Source organism: Amblyomma maculatum, chromosome 3, assembly GCF_055883805.1.
Source record: "Amblyomma maculatum isolate TAMU_Amacu chromosome 3, ASM5588380v1, whole genome shotgun sequence".
Lineage (NCBI taxonomy): Eukaryota > Metazoa > Arthropoda > Arachnida > Ixodida > Ixodidae > Amblyomma > Amblyomma maculatum.
Window position 1 is genome coordinate 102,104,405 of NC_139346.1, and position 20,008 is coordinate 102,124,412.

Genomic DNA, 20,008 nt, shown 5'->3' on the forward strand with positions numbered 1-20,008 from the left:
AGCACATCACATTAAGCTTGAGGTTGGAGTACGTTTCACTGCGCCCACTTAGGCCATTTTTTCCTCCTTGGGAAATGCTGACTTCTATACTGGGGGCATTTTTACAGCGGTAATTTTTTCGGGGGCGTTCGCAAGTGGGCCGGCTTTCCCTGATTTCACCATTACCAATAGCTTCATTTTTACTGCTCATATTTTGCATTTCAATGTGCATAATGTCAGTATATGGGACCCAAGCATCGCAGCCTGGGGATGGGCGTTAGGGTGCGTAAGTGTCTTCGCCTCCGCTTTCAGGGTGTGGACATAGAGAAAGAGATTGGTCAAGAGCGAACACTGCGAAAACTGACCCCAGGAAATGACGCGCGACTTGTTGTGCTGCCACCGATTGATGGATGGCGGCATCAGCGCGGACATGCGCGGACACGCGCGCGACGGCACTCGCTGCAGCGGTAGCCCGCCGGAGCAGACGGCAGAAAGTTGTCGAAGGGAGCGAGCGGTTGTCTGCTTGTGCCTCGCCGCGCCTGTGCGGCACAGACCGCACATTTTCATCTCTCGTGGGCTGCTACGCGGAACGACTGCGGTTTTATAACGACGTCAAGGTGAGCAACGTTTTTTTGCTGAACTACGCTGCATTAGAAGCAGTTTACCATGGCCACGTCGGCCGGAGCAGCTCGTGAACAGGCGCGCCGGCTGTTCAGGCATAGAGAAGTTCAGGCGCAGTTCGTGACGCTCCGGCAGTTTCCAACCGCGCGAGGTTTAATATGTTGTGTTCCTGCGAAACTGAGCAGCATTTTGAACAGTTTATCTCAACACGCTGTACAAAGTGGCATGTGAAGGCACCAAGGCACGCCGTCGCGCCAACATGGCGTATTAGCCGGCCGGTGCGGCCAGGCCTGGCGTGGTTTGCCGAACTGCTAGTTTTTCTAAGTGTTGCGTTTAAAAGGGCGACGGTAAGAGGAGAAATGTTGCATTCTTGACTTTCTTGTTAAACTTCGCAGTATTTCCGGCAGTTTAGCTCAGTACGGCGGCGACTGATCTTCACAAAGTCGCGCGTGAAGGGCAAGCTAACAGGCATGACAAGGTGTGCTGGCCGCGGTGACGTGACATGGCGTGAGGCGGTTTTGCGAACGCCTAGTTTTGCGTGGTGTCACGTTTGACAGGGCAACCGCAAGGTGAGAAGCGTTGCATTCTTGTCAAACTGCGAGGCATTTAGGATAGTTTAGCTCAGCACGGCGGTCTGAGCTTCACAAAATCGCGTATGAAGGTCAAGCCAACATGGCGTGCTCGCGGCCGCGGTGAGGCCAGGCCGCAATTTTGCGAACGGCTAGTTTTGCGTGGTATCACGTTGCATTAAACGGGGTAAAGTTAAAGTGAGAAATGTTTTATTATGTTGCAAGCTTCATTGCTTCAGCTGTTCAGTGGTTTTGAGGAATATTGTTAGTTTAGTGGCTGTTATTACACTCACTGTAGAAATGCATTTTCAGATAGGTTCGGTTAGCCTGCATTTCCTGACCTCTATGTTGCAAGAGTAGCTTTTGTATCAATTTTACCAATGACAACTTTTTTTGTTCTGGATCATAACTGCTGCTCACTAAGTCTTAAGTACGCACCCAAATGCGCAGATGTGTGCGCGGTGCAGTGGCTTAACATTTCATTGCCACCTTCTGCATCATATCCATTCCTTTTCCAACAGCAATGCATAGACCCACGGGCTACAGCCGAAGCACTGCAGATGCGACGAGTGAACAATGTGGCCTCCCCCCAAGCGTCAGTTCTCCTCTCTGCCCTGAGCAACACAAGTTATCCTTGCTAAGGTAGCCGCGACTGGGACTGTGTAGTTTATGTATAATGCCTGTTTTGTTACATATCATTTGTCATAATTCGGAAATCAACGATATTCTAATTTTGTGTCTACCTAAGTGCTCTTTCTCGCGTTCTGTATTTTTATTTTTCTGTACTGTGCGCATCGCCTAATGTGGGCCAAGCTTTGTCAATGCATCTGTTGCATCTCTAAGGTGTTTTATATGCAGCAAAATAAATGTTCATTTCACAAAGCACTTGGCGTCTTTTATGCAATACTGTCTTGCAAAGGCTGTGGCGCAGCTGCGTTGATGGCTAGTTTAGAGAACTCTGAATCTATTTTTCATGTTCTTATGCATGCTGAAAATAACTAGAAACCCTAGCAGACCACGTAAAACCAAAATAATGCGCCAAAAGGGCCGGAAAGGGCGCAGCGCATGCTAGCATTCAAATCACGCGCCTTTCAGCAAGATCGGGAGTAGTTGCCGCCGGCCGTTTGGTGCGCTACAGTCAAATGGGCCGCTGGGCCCTATGGGAGTGTCCGCTCTTTCCCAATCTCTTTCTCTATGGTGTGGACACATTTTTGTACTTCCCCGTGCCGCCTTTTCTCCTCGTGGGTGCTTCTTAAGAGAGTCCTCCACGATGGTTGCCTGCAGTAAGCAATGATTCCGGTGTGGGTTCTCTACGCCGGTAATAACGCGACTAAACAGTAAAAAGACAGCCTATATTTCGTTTTCCTCATGGTAGTAACTTGATCTGGCCATTTGACGTCCGTTTTACACGTAACAGAGCCGATATGACTGAAATTCAGTCGACAAGCTATCGCGATGTAATGTTTTCCGCAATGTGTTGCCACCACATAAATTCACCAAGGGTATTTTATTTCTCTTCGCCATCATAAAGTAAGCCATGGGCTACCAATTGCGTAGTATTATGCCACACACGTTGTACGAACGCGTTGACGGCTCGTAAAGCGAGCTCTGCGGGCATATCGGTCGCCGGAAAGATTATCTGTGAATAGAAACCATTTCATCTCCGGTATTTTATGCAATATCTTTTCTTCGGAATATTTTTCACAAAGAAATAATGGTTGGTTGGTTGGTTTGTGGGGTTTAACGTCCCAAAGCAACTCGGGCTATGAGAGACGCCGTAGTGGAGGACTCCGGAAATTTCGACCACCTGGGGTTCTTTAACGTGCACTGACATCGCACAGCACACGGACGCCTTGCTTTTCGCCTCCACCGAAAAGCTGCCGCCGAGGCCGGTATTCGATCCCGCGTCCTTGGGAACAGTACTCGAGCGTCGTAACCACTGCGCCACCCCGGCGGGACAAAGAAATAATACCTACAGTTCACTAAAGGAGGGTTAAACACAATGTGATATCCCTTTAGTGCTTTGTAACTAGCAATGTTAGTCGAGCATAAATTTCTTTTAAAGGGTATTTTTTGTTTTTACAAGGGAAGAAAAACAAGATGAAAGCTCTTCTCGACATTAATCAATTTTTATGTAGTGCTCCAGCGTTTCGACTGAAGACAATAACATTAGGCCGAATTCAGTTTTTCACATCCGGTTATAACAAAGACAGACAGCTCAATATTTTTAATATTCAAAGCATTGTTATCAGACCGTTCACTATAACTTAACTCACAGTGAGAATATAGAATAAAAAAAGGAAGATTTCAGTGTCCGTCATGGTTCCGTCCACAAGACAATCGATCTTGCAGTGTCGACAGGTTACTGTGAAGGGCTCTACCGATGGCTATGGCCAACACAATACAAAAGCGGACGTGTCTGGTGCGGAGACACTGCTACACTCTACCACACAACATGGAGACGTAGGGCGAGCCCCGTAATGCCTAAAATAGATAGCCCAAGTCCCGAGCAGTGGGAAGACCTTCTAGCCGACTCGGACGCGCAGCATCAGCTTGTGCTAGTGCAGCGAGCCAGAGCCACTGCTGAGGCCAACGGCCGCCGGACAGAGGACTGCCGATCACTGCTCTTTCCTAAACCACGGCCCTTAACCAACAAGTCTCCCCCAAAACATTTATCAATCAATCAGTCAATCGACCGGCTAGTACAAGGAGGTTTTCAAAATCATTTTTGTGCTGTTGTAGTGTTACTTCAAAACAACGTCAGGTGAATAAGCGTCCACTTGCCATATTCGTTTTAGTTTACTGCCTTCAATAGCACACTGCGAATACACAAGGTTGTTAGTCTGAGAAATATTCTAATCCGGTGCTAGGATTACGGTGCCTCGATGGGTGCGCTGCCATCGCGCATCTACGCACCATAACAAGGCTTAATACGGAGCAAGTAGTTGCGCCTCCCGGCGCAGATAATGCGGACCGTAATTTTATCTGAAATGCATTAACAATGCCAAATGGTGCCGCTTGAAAAAACATAGTAGCATACTCTTGTATGAACGATTATATTACCTTTTGCATATCCCAGTCGTAAACTGCCACCTGGTTTGCTAAAATGTTATCAGCGCACATAATGGCGTCGTCATCGGCAGAAATATTCGCGAGAGACGCTGCCAATAATCGATAAAGAGTCAACGAGAACGCGACAAAATTCTGAAGCTGCAGGCGGAACGATAACCACGACAAAAGAGCGGACGCTTCCTTGATCTACTCTGGTGCCCTTAATGCCGACGCTGAGAAACCAGTTATTGAAAGTCTTTAAGCGCGAATTACTAAGGGACACAACTATTGATAGCTCACTACAAGCCACTACCACAAGACTGCAGCAAGGTGTGTTGCTGGGAAAGTTGTTTACAGATCATCTTGGAAAAAGCCGCGCAAGAAAACGGGACGAGGGAAGAGAGTCACGCATGAGCGCTGACTAGTAACCTATTGTATTATTGCTGAGAGAATCAATGCACAGACCGGCAGATGTCCACAAGACGAAAAGGGGAAACAATTACAGGAAAGACATTATGTTTGCCACTCAGGTGTTACGATCCGCCAACTTGTGGTGGAACAATGGTATGGATGGTTTGCTATCACATGAGGCTCCTTTGCGCGTGATGATAAGGGGTTTGAAGATTTCCCTCGTCGCTGGTCCGTATAACGTTTGAGGAAAGACAACTGCTGAAAGGGCGGAACGCTTCCATCGCACGATCGACAATGGAGATGTAGGTTGCTTTCGAGACATGTTCTCTGAGGCGATCATTGATGCAACGCCCGCATTTACAACATATGATGCACTGCAATAAAAAGGTAACTGTCGGCAGCGCGAGGCCGATGTTCGCCTCGTTGCATAAGAGCGGCTTGGAAGCCACTAGCAGTTCGGAAAAAGCGCAGTGCAGACATTATCTGCCGTCGCACAGACAGCGCGCTCGCCCGCCTACACCTATCGCAGTTCATCGCGTCGCACAGTCACTGTACTATATCCTTCTCGAGTATCAACATGCGTCGAAACATCTCGGCCGGCACGTCAGTCTTCGTGCACCGTACTTCGCCGATGATCGCGTCGGGGCGCCGCCACTACCGCCTCACGAGAACGCCGGCCGTCGCATAGATCGCAACCATTTTCCCTTTGTGAGCGCTCACAAACCAGTTGTGAGCGGCTCGAGTCACTCACAACTCCAGCTCACAATTAGCCCGCAGCCAACGTCATCACTTCAAGCGTTCATGACGTAAACAGTCGATGCCGATGACGTAAACAAAGGCCACTCCCGCCGTGTTGCCGCTGGCCAATAGGAAAATTGCGAGTGTGAGTGTGATTGTGAGCCCTCTGTAATTCGGCCCCTGGGTTGACTGATGGTATCGCTTTGAAATACATTGCTTTTGCTTCTGCTGGGAGAAAAATATGAAATATCGGTGCAATTACAATTAAAATAGCATTTCATGATCAGGAAACAGTGGACCGACGCAGCATTACCATCCACGTCATTCACTAATACAGGACTGCGCCACTTCTGAACAATTTGCGATGCCGCTCCTTCTGACGCGACCGTCAATGAAAAGTAAAAAAATTTGGAGGACGCTTAAGCTTCGCCTTCAAGAGTGGAACGCGATAGCGTTATTGCACCTCGTCGAGAAAACTTATTAAATGCAAGGGTATTGGGGCATCCTCGCACCAGTACCCGCGCGGCCCGAACGGGAGAAGCGGGTGAGCGAAGATAGTGATCTAATGAAAGGAAAGACGCTTGATTCTACAACCCGTGAGGGTGCACGGCGAAACGTCAGGGGCGAGTGGCGCGCCACGTGTCGGGGCAGCGCCGCACGTTGCGAGGAGGGGTTCTTCTGTGTTTGCCGCAAGATGGCTCTGCATGTGCGCAGAGCGCAGAAGAAATGTAGCGGAAACGTACTTCGCTACTCGTGTAACTGCGACTTCTGTAAGTAACATGCTCATAATTACCGATATACACCGCAGTATAACGTTCTACGGCACGTTTCTAAGGCAACACCGCATTCACTAGAAGCGCTTTTGTACCGCTTTCAAGCATCGCACTCGTGGCTGAGTGGTAGCGTCTCCGTCTCACACTCCGGAGACCCTGGTTCGATTCCCACCCAGCCCATCTTGGAAGTTGCTTTTTATTTATGAAGTGCATTTCGGGATTTATCGCTCACGGCCAACGCCGCCGACGACACCGGCTTTTCTGCGACACGAGCTCCTTAACGCTACCGCATTAATAATGCCACACTGGAAGTTTGTCAGTCATGACAAGCGCCAGGCCGAGAGCGAGGAAACGTCTTGCGTCATATCGGGCACTCTCGCAGCTAACGATCCGCGCGAGATAGCAGCAACGCGGTGTGTCCCCTAGGCCGCTCCGGCCACCGAAGCCGTGTTCTCCCCACTTTTGCGCGCGATACAACAAAAATAAAACTGCGGCTCAGCTCATCGGGGCTTTCCGAACCTATATCCTCGCGGCTGACGATAACTATCTTTTCTTACGCCGAGCGACGAAGTAGGCAATAACGCCAGATGCGGTCTAAGCTCAAGCGGCCACCTTCCCTAGCCAGGGAAATTAGCACACGCGTTTCGAATTAGGCGCTGCACCCATCACGACACGTTACCAGCGGACGTTGCACTGGCGCCATACTTCCGGCGCTCCTCGTGCGCTCAGTTTCAGTTGCGTGCGGAAACAAACGTCGAATTTCATCGAGCTGCATGGCTCTAGAAAATGATTTTTTCTTCGTTTCAAAAACTGTTTAGGCATCACCTCGTCCACGGCATCAAACTGCCCATTGAAATGAAGCTTCCAACTACAATACTTAAAAAGGTATTTATTTTTTGTTAATTACACTCATAATTAGAGACATTTTGCACATGTTTTGTCCGCTTGGGCAGGGAGTGTGTTCCTGCAAATATTGTCTGTATGTTTTCAGTCTGCTACTTTTTTAATCACTTAAAGTCTTCCCTGGAACACCTTCTATACAAAGTGAAGTGTGTAAGAAAAGAATACTTCCCAAAGCGACCTAGATTCCTATAATTAATGTGGGACATAAAAATATCGATTGAAAAAAAAATAATGGAATACAAATATTTTTGTTTGGTTGCTTGTTGACTGACATGGTTGCCTGTTAACTGACAATAAATTCAATATATGTAGAATGAACCACTGGGCACCGCCTTTGATATGTTTTTGTTTTACTTTAAAGTTGGGCCGAACAGGTTTGTAGGGCCTTCATAGAAGCTTAGCCTTCTTAGTTCTTCGTTCCCTAATCTGTTGCATTACACAGGGACACAATTTTGGATTGCAGTATTGGATGGCAGTATTTTTTCTCTGCCAGAATAGGATATTGTAGTCTTGTTAAGCAAGAGCACACATTTTAAACAGAATTGAAAATTTGATCACGACCAGCCCTGAGGCATCATACAGACGAAATGATCGTTAGATTATCATCTCGCAATTGTTGAGGAGGCAAACCCAGTGTAGAATGGCGCCGTTTTTTGATTGGTTTCCTGAGGTTCAATAAAGTGTGTTTTTCGCGCGTAGACTTCTAATTTCCTATTCACTCTTTTGATGATTTTACTCGCTGCTGAACCAGATTCTAATGCCCTCGTCAGAGGTTTCTAGTTTTTATGCGACATTAAATATGCGATTTCACACGTTCAGGCGACTTGGACGTCCCAGAACTGCACACCAACGTTTCTCATCTATAGTAATAATGCTCATGCTCAACAATTGCAGCATTACATTGGATTGAACACAGGAAAGGAGCGAGCGGTTATTATCAACATGATATCAACGGCTGCTAAAAAGCGTTTTAAAAGAACCCTGTTGACACCTGTGTTCTTTTGCTAACACAAACTTTCGCGGATATCAGTGGGTTTCATTATTTTGCCGGCAAGATATTCACCGAAGCTGCCCAGATAGAATCAAAGCACTAAAACTTGTGTTAATATTACTGTTTATTAAGCATCGTCATTTAGCTTTCCTGATATCCTTTTTTCCAACTCTTTACCAATGTTACAAATGTTAGAAAAAGATTCCATAAACACTTAACCCAACCCATTCTTAAAAAAAGATAAAGTAAACCAGCTTGACCACGAAGGGTAATCTCGGAGAATGGGACAATATTTGAAGGCGTTCTGAAGACCAGCAATTATCTGGCCGGCATTTGTACTCTGGGAAACAACGCAGGACACAGCTCCTATACTTTCCTCTCTTCAAATACTACCGAGTGAGGCTTTTAGATCTATCACTAAGGCGAGTGCATTTGAGACTTTGCCGAATTTATTATAAGCAAAGCTTTGTAACAAAATACTGGGGAAGTGCAGGACGTCTACAAATGACAGAATTTCAGATTTTCCCTTGCATATTGTTTACTTATTAAATGTGGCAAAACATGTGGTACGTTATTAAGGCGATGTTTTAATTGATGCAAGCTCTGGCATTTTCAATACCTTTCTGCAAGTTGGAGTCAAGTGGTTTCCTTAAATATATGCTGAAGGATTAGATGCAGCATTGCAGTATTAGCCCACGGATAGCAGCAGCCTGTACGGGTGTGTTAAATGTAGTAAAGAGTTCGACAGAATGCTGTCTGACGAGGGGCAAACATAACGGTAGAAGAAAACATACACTCGCCGAGTACTCCAAAATGTTTTAAAACATGATGTTTCTGGACCCCACGGGTCCCTTGATCACATTGGGATTAAAATTGTGATCACGAATCTCGTCGGGGTCCCGAAACTTCATGCTTGAAGATTTTTTTTTTTTCTGTACTTGGCGAGTGTATGTTTTCTTCATCCAGTGTGTTTAAAAGACACCTAATCTAGACCTGCGTTGTAAAACTGGCATCTGTGTCACTGGAATCCAAATAAGTGTCGAGGGGGAGCTTCAGTCTTCTAGCTGAGGTTTCCACAAGTAGACTTCTCGCCGCCAAAGCAAGTCCAGCCGTCGAAACGCCGTCCATCCGACTCATGCTAATGGTCAACCCTCGTTTTTGTTAACATTGATTGACTTTTTACAGTTATCTTCTACAACTTGTTCGAACACGACTTTATCCACCCCGCCTGGGTGCTGCAATGGTAGTGCGCTCGATTATGTGCCCCAGGAAGCGGCACTGAATCTCGGCATCAGGGGCTGCTTATCAGTGGGAGAAAAAACTAAGGCGCCCGTGTGCTGTTCGATGTAAGTGCACAATAAGTGGTCGGAAGTTCTGGAGCCCTCCACTACGGCGTCTGTCATGGCATTAGTCGTTTTGGGACACTAAACCCCACAAACCAAACCAAACTCGCCTTAAAGTAGTATGCTTTAGATCAGTATGAAATAATTCGCACTGCGTTTCATGCCAGTAATTCAAAACATGAAGCACTATAGGCCAGATTTCCTAGCCCCTTTTGGGAGCCGCCATTTTCTGCCGACTAGCACGCCGCCGCGCGGGCCCATCTCTGGGGACTGTGGGTCCGCGGTATCGCCGCGGCCGCACTTGCACGGTATCCGCGTTCAACTAGCCTTCGCGCTCTAGAGATCATCGAAAAAATATTTTCACCGCACGATTGTGTTGGAACGAGTTTATTTGCATTGTCGTAGAATTAAAATCGATTTGTTGTTTATGAGATTTAGTTTTACGTTCACGTTACCTGTTCTGATGGTCATCACGTAGCTACTTCAATAACGCCGTTTCGGTCCCTTAGTGACGATAACATGTTTATGAACAATTGCAAACATCATTCCTGAGTATGGCTTGCATATAATTCCTCTTACAATGCGCTGTTATTCCTTCAGTGTTGTAGTTCGCGTGGTGTGCGCCAGTCATATCAACAAAAAATCACTGTGCTTATCGGAGTTGACAGGCTAACGGCAGGGAAAATCTTTTGTGCTGTATTTATAAACACCGCTGCATTACGATTGTTTCTTTTTATGCCCGCGACTGTATACAGCCTATCAAATACTGCGCCTGCATGTTAAGCATAATGCACCTTTTTATATCCTGCACAATAGTAAATCTAGCCTGCCATTTCATTCTAATATTATCTACACTTTGAATAATTGAAACTAGCATTAGGGGCTAGGCGAACCGGTAGTAGATGCCAGTGTCCTTTCACATGAACAAATATTGTTTTGTTATCTGCGGTGCAGAAGACGATATTTTATTTTAAATGGAAAATCGTGCTCCGTTTACTTAAGTTCGCAAATATACATTGTCGTATCTACCAAAGACACAGGTCCAAAGAAATGCTAGCTGGAGCATAACCACTCAGTTTTCATATGATATATGGCGTTTAGCATCGAAAAGTGGCGTCACCTATGAGATACACCGTATTGAAGGGCTCCGGAATTTTATCGAATGCTTGTGATTATTTAACTGGTGCTGACATCGCACTCTACAAAAGCGCTTCAGCTTTGTCGTCATCGAACCTATGCCTTCGGGCTGAGCAGTCAAGAGCCCTAACCACAGAGCCACCGCTGGAGGGCACAACCCCGTTTCGCTATTTATAATAATTTAGCCTCGAATAAATATTAACACAACAACCTGCTTTCGCGCTTTGCAGCGATAAGACAAATAAATTTAATTTTGATACTATTGGCGCGTGTGAAATCGCTGCTTAGGGCTTGAGCCAGGTCATAGAATGTAACGAAATTGTGTTGCGTCCGCGGTAGATACTATACCATCAAAAAGCTACTCCGCTCAACCGCTTTGCACGCCGTCTTATCTCTGAAATAAGGAAATAACAATTGGCAGTTCTGGCAGTCGTACTTAGATTCCCCTAAAGGGATGTATAGAGCCAATGACAATAACTGGTGACCGAAAAAACACGTTTTGCCTAAGCAAACGTCAGCGCAAACGTCGATCCGGTTAAGTCTCACACCATACTGTCAGATGCAAAAATCTACATCAGCGTAGGAAAAACTGGATTTATCACATCAGGAGGTCACCCAGATGTGATAGCACACACCAAACTACGTGCAGCGGTGAAAGAGTACGTTAGCGACAAGATTGAAGAGCGCTCGCTCAGAAGCACGTAATATATGTGAGGCGCCTGCGCGACCCGCAGCTCCCTGGCCGGGGGCTACCAAGAGGTTGCGTCTAGTGTCGAGAGTAGGAGTGCGCTAGCAGCTGGCGTGCGAGGGTAAAAAAACCTGGTCTATAATTATTAATTTCTCCGCCAAGCTGTTAGGCAGGTTATGTTAAAATCAACAGGTACTTTGAAATAGTTCAATATGTGCACTGGGACACATCGTTATTTTGCAAAATGTTGGAAAGAATAAACTTGATGACTGGCGTAAATCCAAAAAAGGTCGATACCACTCATCCGTGTAGTGGTTGCTGAACATTGAAATTTTGCACATTGAGTTAGAATCTAGGTGGCCTATTATGCTCAGCGGTCGGTTTACGAGGATCTGTGTTAGGAAGCAAATCGCCCTACTACAAGACTTGCGAAAGACACTTTTCAGCGGCTGGTAAAAGAGAGACGGAAAGTGGAAGATCATAAACAAGGACTTTTTGATAGGTTAGTTGGTACATGATCTTGATTTTTACAGCGCTGAAGAAACAAGAAGCGCTTGTGTCCTTTTCTGTCTTTCTCCCTGTGTTGTTTCTTCAGCGCTATAAAAATCCTAAACAAAAATCTGGATCTGATTCAGGTTTCATATTTGTATTGTGTGCCACCGGCAAAATTCTGAACCCCCCGATCTTCAAAGCACCAGACTGAGTCAGCAACATGCTACCAAGCTCAGGTAAGGGTTACTGGCTTCTTGCTTTTTGTGACCCTACCCCAACCCTTTCAGAAACCAGGCAAAAGCTTTATGGAACAACAGCTCGAGACGAGACCACTGTATCATATTGAGGTCAATAACACTCATGAAAGAAAAGGGGCGAGGAGGGGGTGTTTGCGACCGCTCCAAACTCTAAAGGGTGAGGTCGATTCCTTATCTCCCTCCATTAAAACACACCTACCACAAAGCAGAATATCCCTGCGCGTGTATGGGAATGACTATTGGCCAGGCAGCCATTTTCCCTTGCCACCCTTCCTACGTCCCTCCCTCCCTCCCCTGCACCTCGCCATGTTTTTTCATATGTGCCAGCACATATGTGCCATCGCTTCATATGTGCCAGTGCTACTGTGCTGTACACTCACTGGTACACGTGCTGGTACACTTGCTGAGCACACCTATCGCAAGATGAACTGTGGCATCAGGAAGTACCTCACCAATACTCTCCTTTTTCAAGAGTGGACGTGGACTGCCAGGTGCAACTTGGGCGGCGACCCAGAGTGCAGCGACGGCAAAAACGCTGGTGCCAAAGGAAAGGAAGCCACCTTCGCGGCTCGCCAAAAGTCCAGAGCTAGCGAAAGTAGCACCAAGCGATTGCAAGACGAGCTCGAAAGTAGTAATGCTCTTTGATCTATTAAGTTCTCCTCGCTAGTTCGAATATGATAGCTAAACCAAGTGGTGCGCGTTTTCTGCATAATGGAGTCGATGCGACTGAAGTTAGGCTAACAAGCTATTGAGGGGCCCGCTTGCACAAAACAATCTTAAGACTGTCTTAGCTAAGTCCAGACTTAACTGGAGTCTAAAGAATAGGCCACTAGCATGGCCGCTTAAGACTGGAGTTAAGACTGGGCTTCAGTCCTGACTTGAATAAGTCGCTTGTATGATTACGACTCTAGTGTTGTCTTGGTTAACACGCAAGGACGCCAGGTGTCTAAGTAGAGAAATTAGGGAAATACAGGGATGCGCTGGCACTGTCCCTGCTTTAAGATGTACACATTCCGTCAATTTTGCGTTCTGTAAAATCCGTGCCATTGCTTTTTGCGGCTTTAGATTGTGTTACGAGGAAAAATGCCCAAAGTGGTTGCTGAGGCAGTTCTGGGAAGCCACTGTGGTGAACATGAACCCGAAGCGTTCGACGTTCGGAACACGAGCCGTCTTAAATAAGCTTGGTCTTTCTAAAGACACCATTTAAGTCTGGACTTAGCTCGGACTTTATCGTGCAAGCCGGCCCAGATGTGTTGCGTAGTGGACTGACGGCGGTGAAAATTGACCGCGGGTATTTTATTTTTCTTGGAAATCATAAAGTAAGGCTTGGTCTACGAATTGCGTAGTATTATGTCAGAAACGTTGTGCGAGCGCGTTGACTCCTCGTAAGGCGAGTTACACGGGGATATCAGTCACCGAGAGGTTTGGCTGCGAATAATAACCATTTCTGCTTTGTTATTTTGTGCGATCTTCTATTTGAATTTCTTTCTCAAATATTTATACGTACAGTTCACTAAAGATGTGGTGAAGACAATGCGATTTCGCCTTAGTGCTTTGTAACTAGCAGTGTTAATCGAGCATACATTTTATCTGAAAGTTAATTTTTGTTGATTGCTATGAAAGAAAGCAAGATGAAAACTCTTCGTCGACATTACACGAATTTCAACTAATGCTTGAGCGTTTCGGTTGAAACCAGAAAAAGTCGGTAACATTAAGCCGAATGCAAATTTAACATTCGGTTTTCTCAAAGACAAACAGGCCAAAATTTTTCGCAACCAAAAAATTGTTAGCAAACTGTTCACTGCAAATAATGCACAGTGAAAGATTACACTTACCAAGTAAGCTCCCAGTGTCCGTCACGGTTCCGTCCACTAAGGCAATCGATCTCGCTATGTCGATCGGTTACTAACAGAGGGTCTCTAATAACGGCATCCGGTAAAAACGACCTCGGAGAAATGTCCCCGGAAAAATGGCCCCGGAAGAAACGTCTCCGAGAAAAATCTCTCTTTTTATGAAGTAGGAAAAAATGTCCTCGAACTGGGACTAAGTTCTTGCGCTATAGGATAGGCTGCGTTACCCCGTGGCGAGCTGCAACGATGAATGATGCATGTTAACTTTATTATAGCGATTTCACCTTTCGGCTTGGAATTGAACGGAAACATCATAGTGATGCGAGCATTTATTACCAAAAAGAAAATGATGGCAGCAGCAATACAGTAACTGCGCGTCGTCTTCGCTTTGTTTGAGGGTAAAAGGCGAGCTGACCACCGGCTTTAAAGGAAAATTGCTTGGAGCGATGCATTAGTATGGACATGATGCACGACCGGTTAAGTCTCGTCCTGCTTATATCTTCATCACCCTTATCACAATTCTACACTATCATCAGAAGAATGGTCGAACCTCGTCACCAGAAAATCTGTAAGTACTTCTAGTGGCGTCTTCTGCTCTGGGCGGTTCCCAGGGACTACCAACGGCGATCCGCTTGTACCTGTCGTAGTGGGCAGTATTACCAAGCTTATTAAACACGTCATATGATTGCCTAACGAGCTGCGGAGCTTGGAGCCTTGCAAAGTATAAAGAGCCAGATGACAATTTGACCAAGCTTTTACGCATTTTTGTAAATAATTTGGGCGCCCAGAGGGCGCAGGTTCCAAATGATGATTACATTTAACTCAAAGCCAAAAAAGATTGGCATAAAATGTGTATCTGTTCTTTTTTTCTTGTGAGTTCCGGAAGAAATCATTTTTAGGGCCGGGTTTTGCCTTGGGGACGTTATTTCCTAGTTGCCCCTTTTTTAGGGGCCTTTTTTTGGGGCCGCATCTTAAGGGGATCTTTTTCCCGGGGACTTTTTTACCTAGACCCATTTAATAACACTTCTGAGCGAGTTTAGTGTGACTTCAAAATACCGTCAGGTGAAGAAGTACTAACTGTCAATAGTCTTTTAGTTTACTACAGTCAACAATTAACCGCGAATAGACAAGGTTGTTAATCTGAGAAAAATTGTAATCCTCTCACAAGGATTACGGCGCCTCAATGCGCGAGCTCCCCTAGCACATCGAGGCGCCCTAACAAGGATTATAAAGATCAAGTAGTGTCGCCACGTTGCGCAGGTATTGCAGATCGCAATTTTCTTTTAAATTCAAGAAAGATACCAGATGGCTCCACTTGTCAGAACGTAGCTGTATAATGGTGTGTGATTGATTATATTGCCTTTTGCGTATCCCTTTCGTAAACTGCCACCTGTTTTGCTTAGATGATGAGCTCACAAAATGGCGTCGTCATCGGCGGAACTATTCACGAGATCCGCTGCCAATCGCCCTAGAAAGCATTCGACGAGAACGTGACTACTTTTGGAACCCACAGGCGGTACGATAACCAAGAAACAAGACCGGGCCCTCCTTTATTAATTTGCAGCGCCTTTAATGCCGACGCTGAAAAATCCCATAGATTGTAAGTCTTCAAGGGCGGAAAACATGGGGTCACAACTAATGTTAACCACCTTCAAGCCACTACGAGAACACATCATCAAGGTATGGTTTTGCGGAAGTTGGTTGCAGATCATCTTCGAAAAAGCAGCACAAACAAAACGCGACGAAGTAAGAGAGACAAACACGAGCGTAATGGATTGTATTTATTGCTGAGCGCAAAAATACACAGGCCGACAGAGGCGCAGAATCAAAAAAGAAGAAAAAAAAATGAAAAACTATGCTTGTAACTTCAGTGGTAAGATACGCAAACTTGTGACGAGACAATAATATGAATGGTTTTCTGACACATGAGGCTTCTTATCGAGCGATGATAAGAGGTCGAAGATTTCCCTGATGCGCCGGTCCGGCTAACGTTAGAGGATAGCGCGCTGCTGAAAGAGCGCAACGCATCCTTCGCATGATGGATTTGCAGAACTAGGTTGCTTTCGGAAACCACGTCATCAAGGCACAATTCATGTTCTTTGAATCTATCAATGATTTACCGCCAATGTCCAAATGGATATGGAATTTTGATATTCTCGCTATGGGTTGCGTTTCATGTGTAACCTTTAACTCAAATCACGTTGTCCGAACCACGGGGTGTATCTCTGACAGATGTCTTATCTTAATATGTCCTGTTATTGGAAACGTACCATTCAAACAACGTTAACGGCTATTCTTCATTATATTCAAAACCACACATTACGTTTGGCATGCGGCGGTATTTCTTTAGTCATTGAGAAGTTCATGCCACGAAATACGATTTTGTCTATCTATTATCAAGGCTTAGTATAAGTGCGTAAGATGTTTTCACCTTCAATACTGACCCCTTACTATTCTAGTAAAAATAATGCCATGCTCTTGTGGCTATACAGAGCCTTGCCTTGCCAGACAAATCAGTATTCACTAGTGATACCACATCTCTTTCACGCAAAACTAATGCATTCCCTTTAAGCTATTGACCTTTCTCAATATAGTTCACTTATTAATAGTCCGCTTATGGAAGTCGTCTTTATCATGACAACAAACACACAGGCTGCCTAGGTAGCAGTGGAATATTCTCCAATGGGATCGCTGAATAATAAGACAGAGTTAGCAGTGCTAGCAGAACAAAGTGTTTACTGATCATAAATGCGTTCGCCGGCTGAGGAAAAACAATAGGGCACTTCAGTGCCCAATTTATAGTAGACGGCATACCGTCTTTTTATCCCTCAAATTTCCTAAAGGTGTCTTCTTTATATATCATAAATTATTAACATAAATAATACTTTAAATTAGACCACACTGCGAGCGCATGTTAATAAATAACAAAAACCACACCGTGTTCATTGGCGCTTCTTTAACACACATGGTACGAATAGCACCTCAGGACCTTTTTTGGGTTCAATATCGCTCATGCTGTGCTTAGGAAAAATGGAGTACCTAGAAACAGGAGGTAGCCAGAAAGCTGTTCAGAGAGACTTGGGGAGACGAAAAACTTCTATGCATACGGTAACAAAGAGCAATGCCAATAACTATATGAATAACATCAGCAGAACCGTCCCGTACCGATTTATGGTCGTGAACCTTTTCCATCCCTCTATGGGAGAGCTTAGTACGCTGTCCAGAGCGGCCGCAGGGAGGCGCTGACATCAAGCGAGGTCGCGTTGACAGTTGGCAGCCGTGTGGTGCGGACGCGTGTTGCATCGTACCTCGGATTGCACGTGGCTACCGGAAATGGACGGACTGGTGATTACGGCAGCTTCCAAAAGCGTCAAATAGATGAGTTTTTTCTTTTAATAACTTTATTTAGTTTTCAGACATCTAGGTTAGGTGCACCCTAAAGCATAGTTTTTTTTTTTTTTTTTTTTTTTTCGAAGCGTTTGCCACAAGGCATAAGTTGAGAAAGGGGGAATGGGATGCAGGAGATAGAAAGTTAAAAGAAGGAGTGTAGTCCAGTTGTGCTTATGAATTCGAGAAGGTTGGCAGTATAGCGATTGTCCATTGTCCATTTGTCATAATCACTATCGCGATTCCACTGCAGGCCCACCTTCATGATTATCCGTTGCCTGATGTGCGTTGTTGATGGACACGTCCACAACAAGTGGCGCACATCGCAGACGTCAGGTGGAGTGTCACAGTGAGGGCACCTGTCAGTCACTGGTAGGTCTTTTTCCCGCCATCGATGTCGAACAGATGGGGTCAGAGCCGCCCTGCCCGGATCCGGCGCACTGTCACCTCCTCCTGCCGAGTAAGACTACGGGGGAGAGGGTGCGAACACGGAGGAATGAGAGCGCGTGTTCGGTGGCGCAGAACTTGCGAATCGGAAACGTGGGACAGGAACGGATCTGGGGGAAGAGGGGAAGGTGGTGGATCGTCTGATGTGTTTATATGCGTCATAGCATCTGCTTGTATGTTATGGGGATCGCGAGCATGGCCGCGAATCCAGTGTATGCGAATAGGACATGGGTACTTTGAACATAGCAAATGTATGGACTGTGTTATTTGGAATGTGCGTCGAACGGCCTTAAGCTGTTTAAGGGCAGTGAGAGAGTCTGTGTAAAGATGAACTGCATTGAATGTAGGAACTGGTGGGAGGGAATGTATAGCATTGTAAATTGCTTGGAGTTCCAGTGCCAGAGGGGTGCACGTATCCGCGGTATATGTCACGTGAGTGTTGAGATGCGGATGAGAGGGACTATACACGGCAGTAACTCCTCGCTCTGCAGTATGTGATGCATCGGTATATAATATGCACCCTTCAGGCAGATGTGCGGATGATACCGACGGGGAAGCAGTGGGGCGATTGTCCGTGAGCTGGCAGTACGACCATGGAGGTAGTGTCTTTAAATGATGTAGTTGTAAAGACTGTTTGCGAGCTCTGTTTGCCGTCCGCTGATCAACGAGTTCAGTGAGCGTATTTAGCTGGGCATACTCCTGAAGTACTGGTATGGGTGTTAGGCGGGGGAGGTACGTTATTGCACGCATAGCCTCACGATTGATGGCCTCAAGGGAGTCCCACTGTCTGCGGGTGAGACGTTGAAACTGTGCCTGGTATATTATACGTGGCTGGAGGACAGAGCAAACAAGCTGGCGGGCCGTGTGAGCACGCGCGCCGCCAGAGCGCATAGCTATGCGACGAATGAGGCCTAAAGTAGCGTGAGCGGTCTTACGGATGGCTGTCAGCCACGGTGTGCCAGTCCCAGAGGAATGTAGAAGAAGACCAAGAATGCGAACGGTTTGTACCTGAGGAATTGGGGTATTATCTATCATAAAATTTATATTGGGAGCTTTCCGTAAGCCAGCTTTATTTCCAATTCGAATGAAACAGGATTTTGTATGCGAAAGAGTTAGGCCCAAAGGAGAGAGGCGAAATGTCAATATATCCAGCGCATGCTGGAGGGCCGCCTGATGGACAGACGTATCTGGGTGACAGCACCATAAGGTTATATCATCGGCATACGCAAGCACCCGTATAGAAGGGATGGCCTCTAGGGCTCGAATAAGTGGAATGAAGGCCACATTAAATAAAGTAGGGGCGAGAACGGAGCCCTGGGGCACTCCTCTGTTTGAGGGGAAGTGACCAAAGGGCTTTCCATGGACACGCACACTGAATGTTCTATTTGTTAGAAAGGCGTGAATGGCGAGGAGAAACCTGTGAGGAATACCAAGAGTTTCTAGGGAGGCAAGAATGGCTGAGTGAAGGATGTTATCATATGCCTTTGTTATATCTGTAGCGATCACAGTTCTAACAAGATGACTGTGCGGAGAGTGGTGAAGCACGTCAGCAGCCAAAGTAGCAAGACCGTCCTCCGTTCCTATTTGCGGGCGGAAGCCAATTTGGGATTCTGGATAACAATCATGGGATTCCAACCACCACGATAAGCGAGTGGCGAGAATGTTTTCGTAAAGCTTGCAGATTGTTGGCGTCAGGGAAATTGGACGAAGGGCCGAGAGAGAAACTGGAGGATGACCTGACTTCGGTATTGGAACAACAATAGAATGCTTCCACTCGTCCGGCATGACACCAGAATGCCACACGTCATTGAATGCATCAAGCAGGGCCTGCAAAGCAGTCCCTTCCAAGTTGCGGAATAAGGAGTTAGGTATGCCGTCGTGGCCGGGAGCAGAGTTAGATTTGAGGCGTTCAATGGAGGCCAGTAGCTCAGCCATGGTTAGGTCAGAAGTAATCTCATCGGGGGGTTCGGTAACCGGTAAGCAAGGTGGAGAAGTTGAGGTGGAATCATAGTGGGGAAAAAACTGTCTGGCCGCCTGTTTTGCAAATGTGTCCTCATCTACATTCATAGCAAGGCGAATGCTCTCTGTGTAATCAGAAACTTGAGAAGAGCGCTCCATGGCGTGAAACACTCTCCAAAGTTGTCGATTACTCTGCTTGGAGGACAGGCGCTCACACCATGAAGCCCAACGTTGCCTTGCTAGACGCTTTTCATACCGCCTCGCACGCGCGGTAGCCCGGTGAAGAGCGGGGATAGCCGATGGGTCATCGGGGTTACGAGCAGCATAATGATCTGCCTGGCGACGCAGAGCCCAAAGATTTAGGAGGTGGATGTCCGGGTTTGGCTCGTCTTCATTTACAGTGGTGGTAATC

At 46.3% G+C, this 20,008-nt stretch overlaps 1 long non-coding RNA gene across 1 annotated transcript; it reads left to right on the forward strand.

Moving 5' to 3' along the window:
* Positions 1-436: 436 nt before the first annotated feature.
* On the forward strand, positions 437-12,646 carry LOC146195438 (uncharacterized). Its single transcript, XR_014705575.1, has 3 exons — positions 437-596; positions 1,691-1,811; positions 12,426-12,646. It is a non-coding gene; the product is annotated as an uncharacterized LOC146195438 (long non-coding RNA).
* The last annotated feature ends 7,362 nt before the right edge of the window (positions 12,647-20,008 follow it).